Source organism: Lactuca serriola, chromosome 8 (assembly GCF_051521515.1).
Source record: "Lactuca serriola cultivar US96UC23 chromosome 8, Lser_US96UC23_V15, whole genome shotgun sequence".
Taxonomy (NCBI): domain Eukaryota; kingdom Viridiplantae; phylum Streptophyta; class Magnoliopsida; order Asterales; family Asteraceae; genus Lactuca; species Lactuca serriola.
Window position 1 is genome coordinate 1796751 of NC_136415.1, and position 18898 is coordinate 1815648.

Consider the following 18898-nt stretch of genomic DNA (forward strand, 5'->3'; position numbering starts at 1 on the left):
CATTTATCAACATATTGTCAACTATTCAAAGAGAGTTTGGCACATGCACTCAAGACATGAGAACAAGGATATTTAAATGCCTCCCATTTACCACATGTGCAAGTTTTTTTGTTCCAAATTAACCACTTGCACATTTCGACCTCTTTGAGTTATCAACTCAAATATACCCTTTTCTCGGTTAAAAGATCTTAAGGAATGTGCACTTGCTTTTGCCATCAAAGCTACTTGTTTTACAACAACATGTGGAGTATGTGTATCTCCATTAGCTTGAGAACTAGATCCTAAAGGACGTCTCACATCAAAATAATGCACCATTCTATAGAATGTTAGTTGCACACAAGCTGTGATTGGTAAAAAACGAGCACCTTTAAGTACACTGTTGAAAATCTCTGACAAATTTGTTGTGAGCAACCCATATCTCCTTCCACCATCATGTGCAAGTGTCCATCTATTAAGTGGATGACTCTCCAACCATTCTCGAGCACGTGGATTTAACTTCCTAATTTCTTCCATGATGTAGTTGATCTTTCGAATTTGATTCTGACTGCCGGCACGATAAGCTAAAGCTTTCAATTCTGAATTACGAAACTTGTCATAAAAGTTGCTGATGAAATGTCGTAAACAATACCTTCAAAAAAAATAATGTAAGTTAATGAAGCAAGTTATTGAAATGTCATAAAAGAATACTTCAAATATATAACAATACCTATGAAAACCACGTGGCTCTAACCATGGAGATCCATGCTCATTGACAGCCTTAAGAATTCCACCATGACGATCAGATATTAGACATATGCCTTCACGGTCTTTTACCACATGATTCTTGACATGAGAAAGAAACCAATCCCAAGTATCATAAGATTCATTTTCTACAATAGCAAATGCAAGTGGCAAAATTTGATTATTACCATCAACTCCCATTGCAATCAACATCTTACCCTTGTATTTTCCATACAAGTGTGTACCATCAATGCTAATAACCGTTCGACAATAGTGAAACCCTTTGATAGAGGGAGCAAAAGCCCAAAAAACACGCCTAAATTCAACTTCATTCACATCAATCGATCTTGAAACACACCATTCAACTATAGTTCCTGGATTGAACTTTTGAAGTGCACCTAGATATTTTGGTAAAGCGACATAGACTCTTCCCAGTTTCCAAACACATGTTCGATTGCTTTTTGCTTCCCAACCCAAAGATTCTTATATGAAGGAGTATAGCCCAATGTTTCAACTATTTCAGCTCTCAAAGCCGGAATGCTGATAGAAGGTTGCTCTTTTATAAGGTGTCTAGTTTCCATAGCAATCAAGCTTGCATCTAGGTTAGGATGGTCTTGAGAAAGCTTATAGTGTAAACAAGTGTGTGGACCGGTATATGATGTGATTTCAAAATAACCACTACGTTTACGTTTACTTGCATGAAGTCTCCATTTGCAACCAGATTGTAAGTACAACTTGCATCTTAGAGTCCAAATAGTTGGGCGTGACTCAATGACCTCAAATTGTCTATGTGTCCTAATGCTATGTATTTTGATTTCTCTAACAAGTTCCTCTTTATCCTTGAAAGAATCTTTTCCCAACTCTTGCGTAAAATCATTATTACTCGTTGATTGTGTCACAATCCAATTATCATCAATAGTCAAATTTGTTCCTTCCATATTAGTAAAAGTTGAAGGCACTTCAACATTATTATCAAAAGATGCTTCCTCATCATCTTTATCTCCAATTTCATCTTCCAATATTTCATTTAACTCAATTTCGTTGTCTATATTCATCATATTAGTCACAACAGCAGCTTGAGAGATTATAGAAAAAATTTCATTGTCAATCATGTCTATTATAGAATTCATCTACAAAACAAACAAAAACAAATTTTACAATTTTACTCTTAATTTTTTAAGAATCATATTACATACATAGTTCAAATTGAATATATATATATATATATATATATATATATATATATATATATATTGATTTGCATGTCATCTTCATATTTTGTGTCTTCACATTGTTTTACACACATACATACATATTTAATACCACCAACATATAATATTCAATTAAATTATCAATGGGTAGCAAAACATAAATAATGTTAAAATGAAAACATTTATGGCTATCTTTTAATAGCATTTGTGTAATTGAAAAGAAACAAAACTTTAAAAATTGTCCAAAACAAGGGCATAAATGTAATTTCCAATGTAACCAAAGAGCAAAAAAGCATGGTGCTGTGATGTTTGATGCATACAGGGTTCAATGACTATGAGGTTTCACACTTAGTTACTTGAAAAGGTAGAGAAGAAAGATAATAAGGTTTTTATCTATGTTAAGAGAATTATAGAAAAAAAATTGATGATTCTTGTCTACAAATAAATGGCCAATGGAACACAGTTAACCTATTCTTGAACATGATGAAGAAGAAACATGAAAAAATGTTTCTAACAAGGCTTTTGATGAAGGGTCAAAATTTTAAGAGAATTGTCAAACATAAAAGCAGGAAAATAATCCATTACATAAGGTTAATATTCATATTTACGTACAAATTTGTCACACAATTTCATTAAAGCATAAACATCATAATACGTACAAATTTATTACTTACTTTTCAATTGTAATTTATATGTTACCAAAAGTTCCTACAATAGAAGTAACCATGCAAAAAATCAAACATCATGCTCAATTATAAACTACTATATATTTTCTTTAAATTGATTTTTTTGAATTGTAATTTCAATTATTTAACGATATATGTATAAATAATGAAAAGCAGTAGCAATCTTGTTTTTCAAACTTCGTTGAAAGATTAGACAAAATGTCAGAATTGATTTTCACCTAAATTCACAGAATTACACAATCTTAAGGCAAAGAGTACAACTCATTAAAGCATGATTGTTCTAGATATTTATCAATTGCTCCGCTGACAAAACGATTTTCCCTAAACGGGCTACTACCAATAAAAGATGAATATTAACCTTATGTAAAAGTCGGAAAATAATCGCATACCTTGAATGGAGGAAGGGTGGAACCGTGGAAGAGGTTGCAGGTCTGCTCGCCGGCGACGGATGGACGAGGCTGCAGGTGGCCGGCGATGGTGGATGTGGGACAATCGACAGCAACCAGAGCCCTAATTGTCGTTTACGTTTTTTTTTTGTTTTTTCTTTCTGTTCGTCGTTCCCAAGTAATACAAAAAACGTGTTTTTTTTTCTAAATAAAAATATTACTTTTCAATCTGAAGTAATACCATTATGGTAAATATTTTTGAATGAACCCCATTATGGTAAATATTTTTTCCAAAGACTCTGTTATGGTTAAAAAGTCTGTGATGAATCGATACAAGACCTTTGAGGAGGCGGTGTGAAATGATGTCCATCGCGTCCTTTAGACGGTAGATTACGCGGCTTGAAGGAAGGTTTTTGTGGTACGATTGCATCGTTCAGAAAACAGGCTACGTGGCGTGAAAGAAACCTAACAAATTTGATTTTTGAGGCACGATAAAAGTAAGGTTTATATATATATATATATATATATATATATATATATATATATATATATATATATATATATATATATATATATATATGCATCGTTCAGAAAACAGGCTACGTGGCGTGAAAGAAACCTAACAAATTTGATTTTTGAGGCACGATAAAAGTAAGGTTTATATATATATATATATATATATATATATATATATATATATATATATATATATATATATATATATAAGTGAATAACGAATGTATTATAGTAAAATCTGATGTATTTTCACTTATAAATAACGATAGCTGAAACTATAAAAAAAAATTATCTTATTTTAAAACTATATCAATATCGATGTCTATTTATAGAGAATAAAAAATTATGAATTTTGATATATTTAAAATCATTTTTCGATAAAAATAAATTTTTAAAAAATAAAAGAAATAATAAAAAACGAAAAAAACTATGTTTTTATATATATTAAAGTAATCATTAACATATTTTGTTGGAAAACACGTGTGTATACCTTTCCTATTTCTGCCAGTACGATGATTGTTTTTGCAGTAAAAATAAATGAGTGGCTGAGAATGATTCTCTCATTCTCAGCCTTTTTTATTTTCTGAATTAAACATCTCTCTCTCTCTCTCTCTCTCTCTATATATATATATATATATATATATATATATATATATATATATATATATATATATATATGTGGGCAATATGATATTTTGCAACTTATATAGACATTAGGCGAGATAAATATGATATTTTGATGTTTATATAATAAATATTTGAAATTTTACCTAAATAATCTCACGACTTGAAAAAAAACATGAAAAATTAAAACCAGTGATTTGTTAAAGATTCAACATTCAATAAAAATCATTTTTCAATAAAAATAACTTCTTAAAAAATAAAAATAAATAAATAAACGAAAAAAACTATGTTTTTGTATATATTAAAGTAATGATTAACATATTTTGTTGAAAAACACGTGTGTATAGGTCAAATATTTTTTTTGATTTATCTTACTTGTCACAAAAATATGTATTTTTCAAATTATCACAAAGGCAGATTATTAACTTCAATAAGTTAAGATCTATTCTTCAATATAATGGACCGTCTTTTTGTCTTAAGACTGAAATAAAGGATTTTTTTGGAAGACAAGGCATATTTCATTCCGAATTAAGACATAATAAACTTCCAAATTATGGAATGAATCCATGGAAAAACTGGTTAAGAGGTCATTATCAATACGATTTATCTCAGATTACATCGTCTAGATTAATCCCCCAAAAATGGCGAAATAGAATCAACCAATGCCAGACGTCTCAATATAAAGATTTAAACAAATGGTATTCCTCTGAAAAAGACCAATTACTTGATTAAAAAAAAACAAAATTCGAAAGTCTATTTATTACCAAATAAAGAGGATAATTTAAAAAAAAAAACTATAGATATGATCTTTTATCATATAAATATATTCATTCTGAAACTAAAAATAACTATTATATTTATAGATCATCATTAGAAACAAATAATAACCAAGAAAATTCCACCAGAAATAAAGAAATTTTTTTTAGCATTCTCAAGAATATTCCTAGCAAGAATTATTTAGGAAAAAGCGATATTATATATATGGAAAAAAATAAAGATAGAAAATTTTTGTAAAAAATTAATAAAAATATTAAGGTTGAACCTAATAAGGACCAAATAAAGGATAAAAATAAGGACCAAAAAAAGGATAAAATTCATAATAATGGTCTTTTTTATCTTCCGATTGATTCAAATTTGGAAATAAATTACAAAAAGGTATTTTTTGATTGGATGGGAATGAATGAAAAAATCTTAATCTTAAATTGCCTCATATCGAATCCGAAAGTTTTTTTCTTTCCAAAGTTTGTGAGACTTTATCATAAATATAAAGAGAAACCTTGGTTTATTCCAAACAAATTACTTCTTTTTAATTTGAATATCACTTCCAATTTTAGTGAAAATCAAAATATCAACGGAACGCAAGAAGAGGATTTTTTTTCAAGCAAGAAGAGGATTTTTTTCAAATTTAGACCATCAAATTCAAAACTATATTTTGAATTAAATAATCAAAACAATATTGAAGAATACTTTTTAGAATCCACCGAAAAACTAAAAATATTCCTTAAAGGAGATTTTCCTTTGCAATTAAGATGGGTTGGACGTGTCAATCAATTGAATCAAAAAATAATGAATAATATCCATATATATGGTCTACTACTTAGCCTGATAAATGTGTAACGACCCGTTTCCGGTATGTTAATTCCTTGGTAATTGTTGTAAGTTTTGCAAGAGGAACTCGACGAGTTCATAGCCTGACTCGCCGAGTAGGGTCGCGGCTGCGAGCACGCGTGAGCCGGGGACTCGGCGAGTCCATATCCTGGACTCGGCGAGTCCATCCGTCTGGGTGAAACCCTAAATCCCCGGGTTGCCCACTATTTAAACCACCTTATAGCCCCATTCTCGCCTCCCTCACCCTGAGAACACAGTGAGAAAACCCTAATCCTCCCTTGAGATCTTATAAGTGATTTGGTGCCATTTTGTGAAGGTGTGAAGAAGGAGAAGAAGAAAGAAGCAAGGAAACGAGTTGTAGTGCAAAGATCCAAGGGCAAATCTGAGTTTATTGAGGTATTTTCGGAGTTCCCTTCTTGTTATATGCTTTAAACTTCCATTAGAGCTCTTCTAAGAGCTATTTGATGTTTGTTCCAAGCCTTATGTTTGCATGAATGTCTTAATAAGTCGAAATACCTTTGGATCTGAATGTTGGGGTGTTGTAGAGCCCAGATCTACTGTCTTTTTGGAGTTACTTTGCATATTAATCATAGATCTACCCATTTTATGCATCTTTTAGCCTTATTTCCCTTATTCATGAGGTTGTGCACGTAAAGTTGGAAACTTTACGTGGTAAATCAGCTTATTGGACTCAGATCTATCAATTGTATGTGTTGGATTCAAACAAAATCGAGTGAAAATCAGTTGCATGGCGGCAACTCGGCGAGTCGGGAAGAACGACTCGGCGAGTTGGGTCGCGAGTTCCCGAGTCCTTCATTTTGATCTGTGTCGAGTGAATCCAGTGAGTTAGAGAGTGGACTCAGCGAGTTGAGGGCAGACTCAGTGATGGAGGGACTCGACGAGTTGTTCATACAACTCGGCGAGTCCAAGGCAATCTCCTTAGGATCAAGAACAACTCGTCGAGTCTGTTCATACGACTCGGCGAGTCGGATGAAGATTTTCTGAGTTCTTGGATCAAGAGGGTACTCGTCGAGTCGATGCCACACTCGACGAGTCGCAGTGAGTATGAGTTGGAAGTGAGAGTGAGACTCGGCGAGTTGGGCGGCCCAACTCGGCGAGTCAGCCCCAAAAGTAAGTTGACTTTGACCAAGGGTAAAAGAGTCATTTTACCCCAAGTGCAGTGTTTAGTATTTGATTGAGTGTGTTCATGGGCTTGTAGCCGAGGAGATTCAGGAGCAGCAGCCGGTAGCTTTCAGAGACACACACTCAGCCGCCAGTTTACGAGGTGAGTTTCCTTCCAGTAGGGACGGGTCTAAGGCCACAATGCCGGCCCGTCCAGTTAGCAGTAGTTTCCGGACTTGGTCCGATGCAGAAGTTAGTATGTTTGATGCCTTCGTGGCTCAGACAGGATTTGTGAGCTATGTTTTATGTGTTATGTATTATGTGTTCCGGGCTACGGCCCGATGTAGTATGCAGTATATGTGTTCATGCTAGTTGTTATGATATGCTATGCTATGTTCAGTCCCGGACGTCGGTCCGATGCAGCCAGTTCCGGACTTCGGTCCGATGCAGTTAGTTCCGGACTTTGGTCCGATGCAGGGGACAAGGTCCCAGTCAGTTCCGGACTTCGGTCCGATGCAGTTAGTTCCGGACCTTGGTCCGATGCAGGGGACAAGGTCCCAGTCAGTTCCGGACTTCGGTCCGATGCAGTTAGTTCCGGACCTTGGTCCGATGCAGGGGACAAGGTCCCAGTCAGTTCCGGACTTCGGTCCGATGCAGTTTCCGGGCTTCGTCCCGATGCAGTGGGCAAGGCCCGATATGTGTTTATATGATATTGCTATTATATGGTATGTGGTATTTTGGGGGAGCTCACTAAGCTTCGTGCTTACAGTTTTAGTTTTGGTTTCAGGTACTTCCGCAAGCAAAGGGAAGAGCTCGGGATGACGGCATCGCACACACCACCGCCTCAGCTTTAGCCTGGGATTGATTTAGTTGTTTGATTTGATGTAGTATGATACAGTTTTCCGCACAGTATTTTATTATGTTTTGGAATACATCACGCATGGTTTTATTATATGATGCTCTGATTACAGTTGTGATTATATTAAAAACAAAAATTTTTGGGTCGTATTTTTGGGTCGTTTCAAGTTGGTATCAGAGCCCTGGTTTGAGGGATTCGGATACACTTCCGGGTGTATCTGAACTCAAACTAAGGGAAATGAAAGATTTTATTAAAATAAAAACGTTTTATAAAAGGAATTTTGAAAGTACTTAGAAAGGAAGAATTTTTTTTACAAGATAGAGGTGTGTACATGCGGTCAGCCGAGCTCGAGTAAGTACTCCCAAATTACCCATACAAGTTATTTGTTCAATTTCAGTTTTAGTAGAACAGCATGCTAGTATAGGACTAAGGATTTAGGAGAATGCCTTATGTGCCTGCTTATGTGTTACAGCTTTATGAGTATTGCATGCTAGTACTGAGTAGACAGCAGTAGGATAGCCTGATTAGGTTATGCCTGATAGCAGGAGCTTAGCATCTTATGCTAGATCAGTTTCTCGTTTTGAGAATAGTTTTGCCTAAGTATGTTCCCTTATTCCGAATGCTGATTGCTTCGTGCTTTGTGGGAGTTCTGAGTGATGGAAGTTAACCATTAAGTGAACACGTTACACCATATGTGATCAGGGTTAAATAATCCCAGAGTGCTGGAACTGGCCCTATTGCGCAGCTCTTGTTTGAGTCCAACCGTTATAGGGACGGGTCTTTTACTTGAAGGATTATCTTATCTTCGTCACATGTGATGGTGTTCAGGTGATGGTTAATTAGCATTATAAGGAGACCTGCAGCAGCTGAGGACTAGTTGAGTTGAGTCTGAGGCCTCCCTGGGGCAAGCCTAGGATGAGAGTAGCAGAGATCAGTAGTAGTAGAAGTGACTTGGTGGAGTCAGGGCAGTTTTTGAAGAAAGTACGGATAGATGTGGAAGGTAGTATGGGCCCGTACTACTGGAAGCAGAGGATCCGTACTCGAATCAAGAAAGGCTGAGACAAGACCAGGAAGCTAGTTGTAGTATCAATGATCCCTCAAGATATTTTTGTTTCTAATGTAGTTGTGATGTGTTTCAGAATGGTGGTCCTGCGTTCGAGACCAGCAGCCGGCAGCGGAGGTGCCGGGGAGGGATCAGGTTCAGGTTCGGGGGATGAGCGCATGGATGAGCAGACCCGAGAGTTCCTTTCTTCGGAGATTACGCGCATCATTATAGAGCAGACTCCTGTGATCTTCGGTTCGATCAAGGAGGGGATTCTAGAGCTGATGGATGAGAGATTGGGCACCTTCCGTGCCGAGGTGGCGGCCATGATGGGGTCGCGCACCCTTACTTTCAGGGAGTTCAGGGCATGTGGAGCTCCGGACTATCATGGGGCGCGAGACCCCATAGCGAGCAGAAGATGGTTGGCGGATGTGGCCAACGCCTTCCGCACTAGCAGATGTCCCGAGGGGGACAAGGTCAGATTGGCGTCCTGTCTTTTGAAGGACAGGGCACGAGATTGGTGGGAGGAGGTCGGGCATGCCATTGGGGATGATGCAGCATTGGACGCCATGACCTGGACTGACTTCTCTACCAGGTTCAGGGCGGAGTTTGCACCGGTCATTGAGGTGCAACAGCTAGCTAGGGAGTTTCAGGACCTCACCCAGACTACAGAGACAGTGGCGGAGATCACCGCCAAGTTCAGGGAGAGGGCTCTTCTCGTTCCTCAGTATGTAGCTGATGAGGAAATGAAGAAGGCCCGTTATCATGAGATGTTGCGGAGCGATATCCGCCAGTTTGTGAGCCGGTCCAGCTGTAAAATGCTGGAAGATATGATTGCTAGAGCTCGGGAGAGGGAGATTGATCTTGAGATGGAGAAGAAGAGGAAACCGGAGGCGGCTTCGGGTTCAGGCGGTTCGGGCAAAAAGCCCAAGGTTTCGGATCACAGATCTAGGAGTCAGCAGAGCCACGGTCGATGTGGCAAGTGTGGGAGATTGCACGAGGGAGCGTGCAAGGCAGGGAGTTCCGGCTGCTACAAGTGCGGTCGGATTGGGCATTTGAGTAGGGATTGTACGGCCCCTGCTACTGCCGTCGCAGCATCAGATCTGATTTGCTTTCAGTGCAATCAGAGGGGACATAAAAAGTCCCAGTGTCCGAGTTTAGCTTCAGCAGGGAAGGTGGCTGCACCTGCCCCTGCTACCTTGAGGATTACAGATGGCCGGCAGGGCCGAGCTGATGCGCCAGTGGCGAAGAGTAGGGCGTTTCAGATGACAGCAGAGGAGGCGCGAGCGACTCCTGATGTGGTGACGGGGTCGTTCTCTGTGAACGGCATTTCTGCTTTGGTATTATTCGATTCGTGGGCTACCCGATCATTCGTATCTCTTGCGCTTAGCAAGAGGTTCAGTAGAGCTCCAGGGGAGCTGGATTGTCCATTAGAGGTTGAGATAGCGGATGATAGGACCGTGAGGGTCGGCAGAGTGCACAGAGGGTGTTCTCTTAAGTTATTTGATGAGCAGTTTTCAGTGGATCTGGTACCTATTCCCCTGCGAGGGAATAAGGTTATTGTGGGTATGGATTGGCTAAGCCCCAATGGGGCAGTGATTGATTGCGAGCTTCAGCTAGTGAGGGTTCGCACTCCCAGTGGGGGAGAGTTGGTGATTCAGGGCGAGAGGCCACAGCGAGGACCGACCTTTTGTTCCGCCGCAAGGGCGAGGCGCTATGTTCAGCAGGGTTGCGCCGGTTTTGTAGCCTACGTTTTGGATGCCCGGGAGAAGGGAAAGTCGACAGTGGATGATGTTCCTATTGTTCGAGACTACCCGGACGTGTTTCCTGAGGATTTGCCGGGGATACCTCCTGAGAGACAGGTTGAGTTCAGGATCGACCTCGTCCCTGGTGCGGCTCCGATAGCCAAGGCACCGTATCGACTAGCTCCCCCTGAGATGCAGGGGTTGTCTATACAGCTGCAGGAGCTGTTAGACAAGGGTTTCATTCGGCCGAGCAGTTCGCCTTGGGGAGCGCCGATCCTGTTTGTGAGAAAGAAGGATGGGTCGCATCGTATGTGTATTGATTATCGGGAGTTGAATAAGGTAACGGTGAAGAACCGTTACCCACTCCCGAGGATAGATGATTTGTTTGATCAGCTTCAGGGAGCGTCTTGGTTCTCCAAGATTGATCTACGCTCCGGATATCATCAGATGTGGGTTAGAGATGAGGATGTACAGAAGACTGCTTTCAGGACCAGGTATGGTCATTACGAGTTTGTGGCGATGCCATTTGGGCTCACCAATGCTCCAGCTGCGTTCATGGATCTCATGAACCGCGTGTGTAGACCGATGCTGGATCGGTCAGTGATAGTGTTCATAGATGACATCTTAGTATATTCCAAGACGCAGGAGCAGCACGAGGAGCACCTGCGGGAGGTGCTGGAGGTTTTGAGGAGGGAGAGACTTTTCGCAAAGTTCTCCAAATGTGAGTTTTGGTTGCGCGAGGTGCAGTTCCTTGGTTACCTCGTCAACCAGAAGGGTATTCTGGTAGATCCGGCCAAGATAGAGGCCGTGATGCAGTGGGAGGTCCCGAAGTCTCCATCTGAGATTCGGAGCTTCCTAGGGTTGGCAGGGTATTATCGGAGATTTATTCAGGATTTCTCCAAGATAGCAGTGCCGCTCACCCAACTGACCAAGAAGTCGGTGGTATTTCGTTGGGGTCCGGAGCAGCAGACAGCATTCGAGACCCTCAGGCAGAGATTGTGCGAGGCTCCGATCCTTACCTTGCCAGAGGGAGTAGAGGACCTTGTAGTCTATTGTGATGCCTCGATCACAGGTTTGGGAGCAGTTCTGATGCAACGAGGCCATGTGATAGCTTATGCCTCGAGACAGTAGAAACACATTAATTTACAACGAGAACAAGATAAAAAAATGGAGTCAATTTTTGGATGAAAATAAAGATTTTGACATAAAAAAATGAATTAATTAAATTCAAGTTCTTTTTTTGGCCTAATTATCGATTAGAAGATTTAGCTTGTATGAATCGGTATTGGTTTGATACCAATAATGGGAGCCGCTTGAGTATGTTAAGGATATATATGTATCCATGATTAACAATTTTGAGTTTCCTAGATATTCTGTTGTTCTATCAATCAGTTATGTCCGTGATCTAAATATATCCATGTTATATGCAAGCAACCAAATGAACATATGCACTGTCTTACATTCCAGTCTAGGATAGTGCAATAATGAGGAAATGACGTAGGAAAAATGTCGTATCAATTAAAGCTAGAAATTAATCAACAGAATTTTCGTACTAAACTATTTGGTATCGTCTTTTTACTATACAAATGAATTCCAAAATATGATTTATTAATTGATAAAATCAGGAGCCTATAAAAAAATTCTGATTATTGTGTATACTACATTAAAATTTCTGACATTATTATTACTGCTTAATAAAATCAATATCTGTAAAAAGGGGAGTGTGAAATTATTTTATGGTAAAAAATTCATTTATTTCAATTATTTTTCAAGAACAAGAAGAAAACAAAGAAAACAGAGGATCTGTTGAATTTCAAGTAGTAAGTTTCACCAATAAGATCCGTAAACTTACTTCACATTTGGAATTGCACAAAAAAGACTATTTATCTCAGAGAGGTCTGCGGAAAATTCTGGGAAAACGTCAACGGTTGCTGGCTTATTTGTCAAAAAAAATAGAGCGCGTTATAAAGAGTTAATAGGCCAGTTGAATATTCGAGAGAGAAAAACTCGTTAATTTGAAGAGTTAGTTTGAATTATCGCTTAAAGTTTGATGAACTTCTTTTCGCTTTCAGCAATTCATGGAAGAATGAATCAGGAAAAACCTATGACTGGACCAGCTACAAGAAAATACCTCATGATAGTCAATATGGGACCTCACCACCCATCAATGGACGGTGTTCTTCGACTCATTGTTACTCTAGATGGTGAAGATTTTATTGACTGTGAACCAATATTGGGTTATTTACACAGAGGTATGGAAAAAATTGCAGAAAATCGAACAATTATACAATATTTGCCTTATGTAACACGTTGGGATTATTTAGCTACTATGTTCACATAAGCAATAACTGTAAATGCACCAGAGCAATTAGGCAATATTCAAGTCCCTAAAAGGGCCAGTTATATCAGAGTCATTATGTTGGAGTTAAGTCGTATAGCTTCGCATTTGTTATGGCTTGGCCCTTTTATGGCAGATATTGGGGCGCAGACTCCTTTCTTCTATATTTTTCGAGAAAGAGAATTGATATATGACCTATTCGAAGCTGCCACCGGTATGCGAATGATGCACAATTTTTTTCGTATTGGTGGAATCGCTGCTGATTTACCTCATGGGTGGATAGATAAATGTTTGGATTTTTGCGATTATTTTTTAACAGGAATTGCTGAATATCAGAAGCTTATTACACGGAATCCCATTTTTTAGAACGATTTGAAGGAGTAGGCATTATTGGTGGAGAGGAAGCAATAAATTGGGGTTTGTCGGGACCCATGCTACGAGCTTCCGGAATACAATGGGATCTTCGTAAAGTTGATCGTTATGAGTGTTACGACGAATTTGATTGGGAAGTCCAATGGCAAAACGAAGGGGATTCATTAGCTCGTTATTTAGTACGAATCAGTGAAATGACAGAATCCATAAAAATTATTCAACAGGCCCTAGAAGGAATTCCAGGAGGGCCCTATGAAAATTTAGAAATCCGCCGCTTTGATCGAGTAAAAGATACTGTATGGAATGAGTTTGACTATCGATTCATTAGTAAAAAACCTTCTCCGACTTTTGAATTGTCGAAGCAAGAACTTTATGTTGGAATAGTGTCTAAGACTGCAACTATATTAGGCAGGTATTTGACCTGGTTGTGCATGGTCCTTTTGGGTTGCCTTCACCATAGCAACTTGATAGGATGATTTATTAAGAGAGAATAAATAGTATTAATATATTATGGGAATAATATAAAGAATAATAATATTGTTATTTGATTAATATAAGTCATAGAATTAATTAGAATTAATTTGGTGACTTAAAGAGATTAATTAAATAAGAGGGTATAAACTGTCAATTGTTTGATAGTTAAACTTTAGACTATAAATCCATATTGGATAAAGGTGGACGGATTCTAGAAGCTAGAGATAGCTTAAAATCGTCCAAGTCTATCTAAGGAATGGATTTGGATTGCTTTAAGAGAAGATTATCCAATTAGGGTTTAAGTTGTAACCCTTAAGGAGTCTACAAGTATAAATAGACCCTATGGCAAAGGGAAATCGGAACTTAATCAAAAGTAGAGAACCCCTGGCTGAATTCCTCCCCTCTCCTCTCTCTCAAATCCTCCTCCTTTCTATTTGGTGTTTGTAAACCATTAGACGAGTTACAATTGTGACTCTAGAGCTCCAAGACAACAAGATCAAACAAGAGATTCAAAGGTATGATTCTAGATCTGATTTAGTATTGATCTTATACCTAACTAGTCATTAGAAGTCTTGGATTCAAAGTATGTTTAATTAGAAAGCCTAGATCCGAGCATTAGGGTTTTGCATGCGCACATAAGAAAGTTCTTATGGCTAAAACCCATCAGTGGTATCAGAGCCTAGCTTGGTTTTCATTAAATTGTTGCTTATTTGTTTGAAACTTAACTGCAAAATTCGATTTTTGTGTTTCTGAGTCATGGACTCGGCGAGTTCCATAGTGGACTCGGCGAGTTGACCTGACTCGGCGAGTCCCTTGGTGTACTCGGCGAGTCCAAACATCAGGAATGGCCAGATTCGGGATTTCTTCATGATTATCTTATGGAAACTTACCTTAATCATATTAGATCAACCCTAATCCGATTTTTTGATATATATGACTATAATCTTGATCTAATTAAAGATATTTATCAACTAATAAAATATTTAATTTCCTTATATGATAATTAATTAATTATTTTGATTATTTTGGTAATTATCTTGTAAGAAATCTTGAATGAATCAAATATAGATAATTAGGAAATTAATTGTTAGTTAAAATTATTTGTTATTTGATCCTCCATGTTTTAAATGTTTAAAACTTGTCCTCAAGTTTTGAAATTTATATTTTGTGATTAAAAGTTTTAATTTAGACAATTTAAATTTCAAACCCTAGATTTTAAAAGGTTTAAAATACAACCCTATACTAATATAATATTACAAGAATAATATATATATATATATATATATATATATATATATATATATATATATATATAACTAAAATGCTAGTCTTACCGTTAGTAGGTCTCATTCACGAAGCCGATCTATAAGGTGGGTATAAGGTTGCGGCATATAAAATGGCGCTTAATGGGTGTACACTCACACCCACCGCTTGCTTGATCGGTGGAGGGTCGTTAGCCGAACGGGTAGGATAGGGAAACCTCATCCTCTCATTAAAAGTATAATAAGTAATACAAAGTAACTACACATTTTTAAAATTTCCCAATCTTAGTTACTTTAGGAAAAGTGAATTGATGCAATCCCATGAAATTACACTTCGCACCCTTGCTAAGAAGTTAGTGGAGCGTGTGTGGTTTACCGGCACACTAATTGGTTCTAAGCAAAGGTGGCAAAGGGTGATTCATTGTTTATCATAGTTCGATGGAGCGTGTGTGGTTTACCGGCACATCGAATAGGTGGTCGTTACAATGAAGGCACCATGTGAATTTGCATGGTAATTCACACCCGCTTTGTGATCCTCGGTATCCCAGTCACAAACAAGAGGGGCATATCGAGATTTAAACATGCCATTGAATAGTTTCAATGAATCTCACCCGAACCTAGGAATTCTCAATACATTTAGGACTTAAAGTTATGTTTTTATGGTGGAGAATTAGTGAATCGTCATTCACTTACCTTCATATTATTTGCATGTTGGATTACGGCATCCCTTTTCTAATATGTAAATATTGTTTTTGGATCCTAGCCCTAATTTTTCTTATTGGGTGATAATTAGGGATTCATATTCTAATCTATCTTTGTCCTTTCTATTTGTAGATTTCGAACGCAAACAACGCTGCTGCTAGTTCTTTCACATTGATGAGCCTTTGCCAAAAGGTCACTTTCGATGGAACGAACTTTAGCGAATGGATAAGATACATTCGCACCATTGCTCGCTATGAGGATAAGGAGTATGTCCTCGATGAGAAGCTCGAGAAAATCAACCCTGAAATCGCTACTCCGGCCGAAATTACCGTTTTTGAAACTCATGAGCGCGATGCAACGAAGGTACATTGCATCATGATAACCACCATGAACTCCGAAATCCAAAAGTCCTACGAGGACATGTACCCGTACGAGATGCATCAAGACTTATTGGAGAGATACCACCAAAACGCGAGACAAGAGCGTTATGAGATTTTCACTAACATGATTTCCGCTAAGATGGGTCATGGAGAGTCTCTTACCGTGCACCTGCAAAAGATGCAAAGGTATGTCGACCGCCTTCGCAAGTTAAATGTTGACTTTGGGGAAGACTTGGCGATCGACATGGTGCTTCACTCTTTGCCTCCGATGTATAATCAATTTAGGATGACCTACCACATGAACAAAGAGGAGGTCACCCTAAGCAAACTCCAAGGTCTCTTGAGGGTCGCTAAGAGCAACTTCAAAGACAAGTCTGTTGCACCAACTCCCAATCCACCCGCTGCTCCTGTCTTGGCTATTGGTCAAGGAAAGGGAAAGAAGAAGAAGGCTTCGTCTAAGAACTATTGCAAGGTTAAAGCCCGAGATGGTGCCTCTTCAAGTGGGACCAAAGTTGATCCCGCTAAGCCCTGCCCTAACCCTAAGGAGGCAGAGTGCCACCACTGCCACAAGATAGGACATTGAAAGAGAAGCTGCCCAGAATACCTGCAAGCCATAAAGGAAGGAAAGATCAAGCCATATTTCGCAGGTATATACACAATTAAATCTAACGATTCTAATCATGCTATTTCTTGGGTTCTTGATACCGGTTGTGGTTATCACATTTGTTCTAATGTGCAGGGACTAAGAAGAAGTAGGGATGTGGAGCAAGGAAGGATCAATCTAATCATGGGGAACAAAAGATTGTCGCCTGTGACCAAGATTGGAGTGTATTCTTTAGTGCTTAGGAATAATTTGTGTTTAGATTTGAACAATTGTTGCTACTCGCCAGAAATGGCTAGAAACATCATTTCATTTCATGGTTTGTTTAGACAAGGTTTTAGATTTTCTTTTAATAATGAGAATGGTTCTATTTTGGCTTATCTAAATGGTGTCTTTTACTTTGAAGCTATACCATGTAATGGAATTTATGAAACTGTTATGATTGTTGATAACTTAGGAAATGATGTTTTAAACATAGATTCTTCCATTAGTATGGATAAAGCATCCTTGTGGCATTGTCGTCTTGGACATGTCAACAAGAAACACATAGCCCAACTCCAAAAGGATGGAGTGTTAGAGTCATTCGACCTTAGGGAAGATGACACGTGCGAGTCTTGTTTGCTTGGAAAGATGACTAAATCACCCTTCACAAGTACTTGCGAAAGGGGTGAGGGTCTATTGGACCTAATACATACCGATGTATGTGGACCGTTTAAATCAACCACCTGGGAACCGCTTCTACGTGACTTTTACCGATGACTATAGTAGATATGGTATATCTATTTAATCAAGCAAAAGTCAGAAACCTTTGAAAAGTTCAAAGAGTTCAAGAATGAAGTGGAGAATCAATTGGGCAGGAAAATCAAGATGCTTCGATCCGATCGAGGAGGAGAGTACCTAAGTCTTGAATTCCACGATTATCTCAAGGAGTGTGGAATAGTTTCATAATTGATGCCTCCTAGGACACCGCAGTTGAATGGTGTGGCAGAAAGGCGTAATCGAACCTTATTAGATATGGTTCGCTCTATGATGAGTCGTGCTTCACTACCAATCTCTTTTTGGGGGTATGCCTTAGATACTGCCGCCCATATCCTTAACCGACTCCCTACTAAGAAGGTTGCCAAAACACCTCACGAGATGTGGACAGGGAAAGCTCCCTCATTAGCACATATCAAGGTTTGGGGTTGCAAGGCTTTCGTAAGACGAGATACTCACGACAAGCTCAAACCTCGAAGTGAGCGATGTATTTTCATCGGCTACCCGCATAAATCCTTTGGATATCTCTTCTATAGACCGAAGGACAATGTTGTCTTTGTTGCGAGAAGAGGAGTTTTCCGAGAGCGAGAACTCATAGGCCAAGGAGATAGTGGGAGGCAAATCGAGCTTGAAGAGATTCAAGAGTCAATAGATGAAGGAACCTCTACCGCTGGCACTCAACCCGAGGAGGAAACTCCGGTTGAACCGATTGACGAGTCCTTACCTCTTAGACGTTCCGATAGAGTTAGAGTTCATCCCCAGTTTTATGGTTTTCATATTACTACCGAAGGGGACATGTATATTAGTGATGGTACAATAATAAATCTTGATGAACCTAATAGTTATAAGGAAGCCATGGCAGGCCCGGAGTCTGCGAAATGGAAAGAGGCAATGGATAGCGAGATCCAATCCATGTATGATAACCAAGTTTGGAATTTGGTTGATAATGTGCCCGGACGTAAGACCGTTGGGTGTAAATGGATCTTCAAGAAGAAGACCGATGTGGATGGAAACGTACACACATATAAAGCGCGATTGGTCGCGAAGGGCTTTACTCAAACTCCCGGAGTTGACTATGATGAGACCTTCTCACCAGTTGCGAAGATAAAATCTATTAGAGTGATGCTAGCAGTTGCCGCATTTCCTGATTATGAGATTTGGCAAATGGATGTCAAGACCGCTTTCCTTAACGGAAAGTTGGATGAGGATGTTTACATGGCTCAGCCAGAGGGGTTTGTAGATCCGAAGCATCCGAATAGAGTGTGTAAGCTTTAGAAGTCCATTTATGGACTTAAGCAAGCGTCTCGCAGATGGAATCTTTGCTTCGATGAGAAAGTCAAAGAGTTTGGATTTGTACGAAGCGAAGATGAATCATGTGTATATGTCAAAGCCAGTGGGAGTATAGTTAGCTTCCTCGTTCTATATGTCGATGACATATTACTCATAGGAAACGACATCCCAATTCTGCAGGAAGTTAAGTCCTGGCTTGGGAAG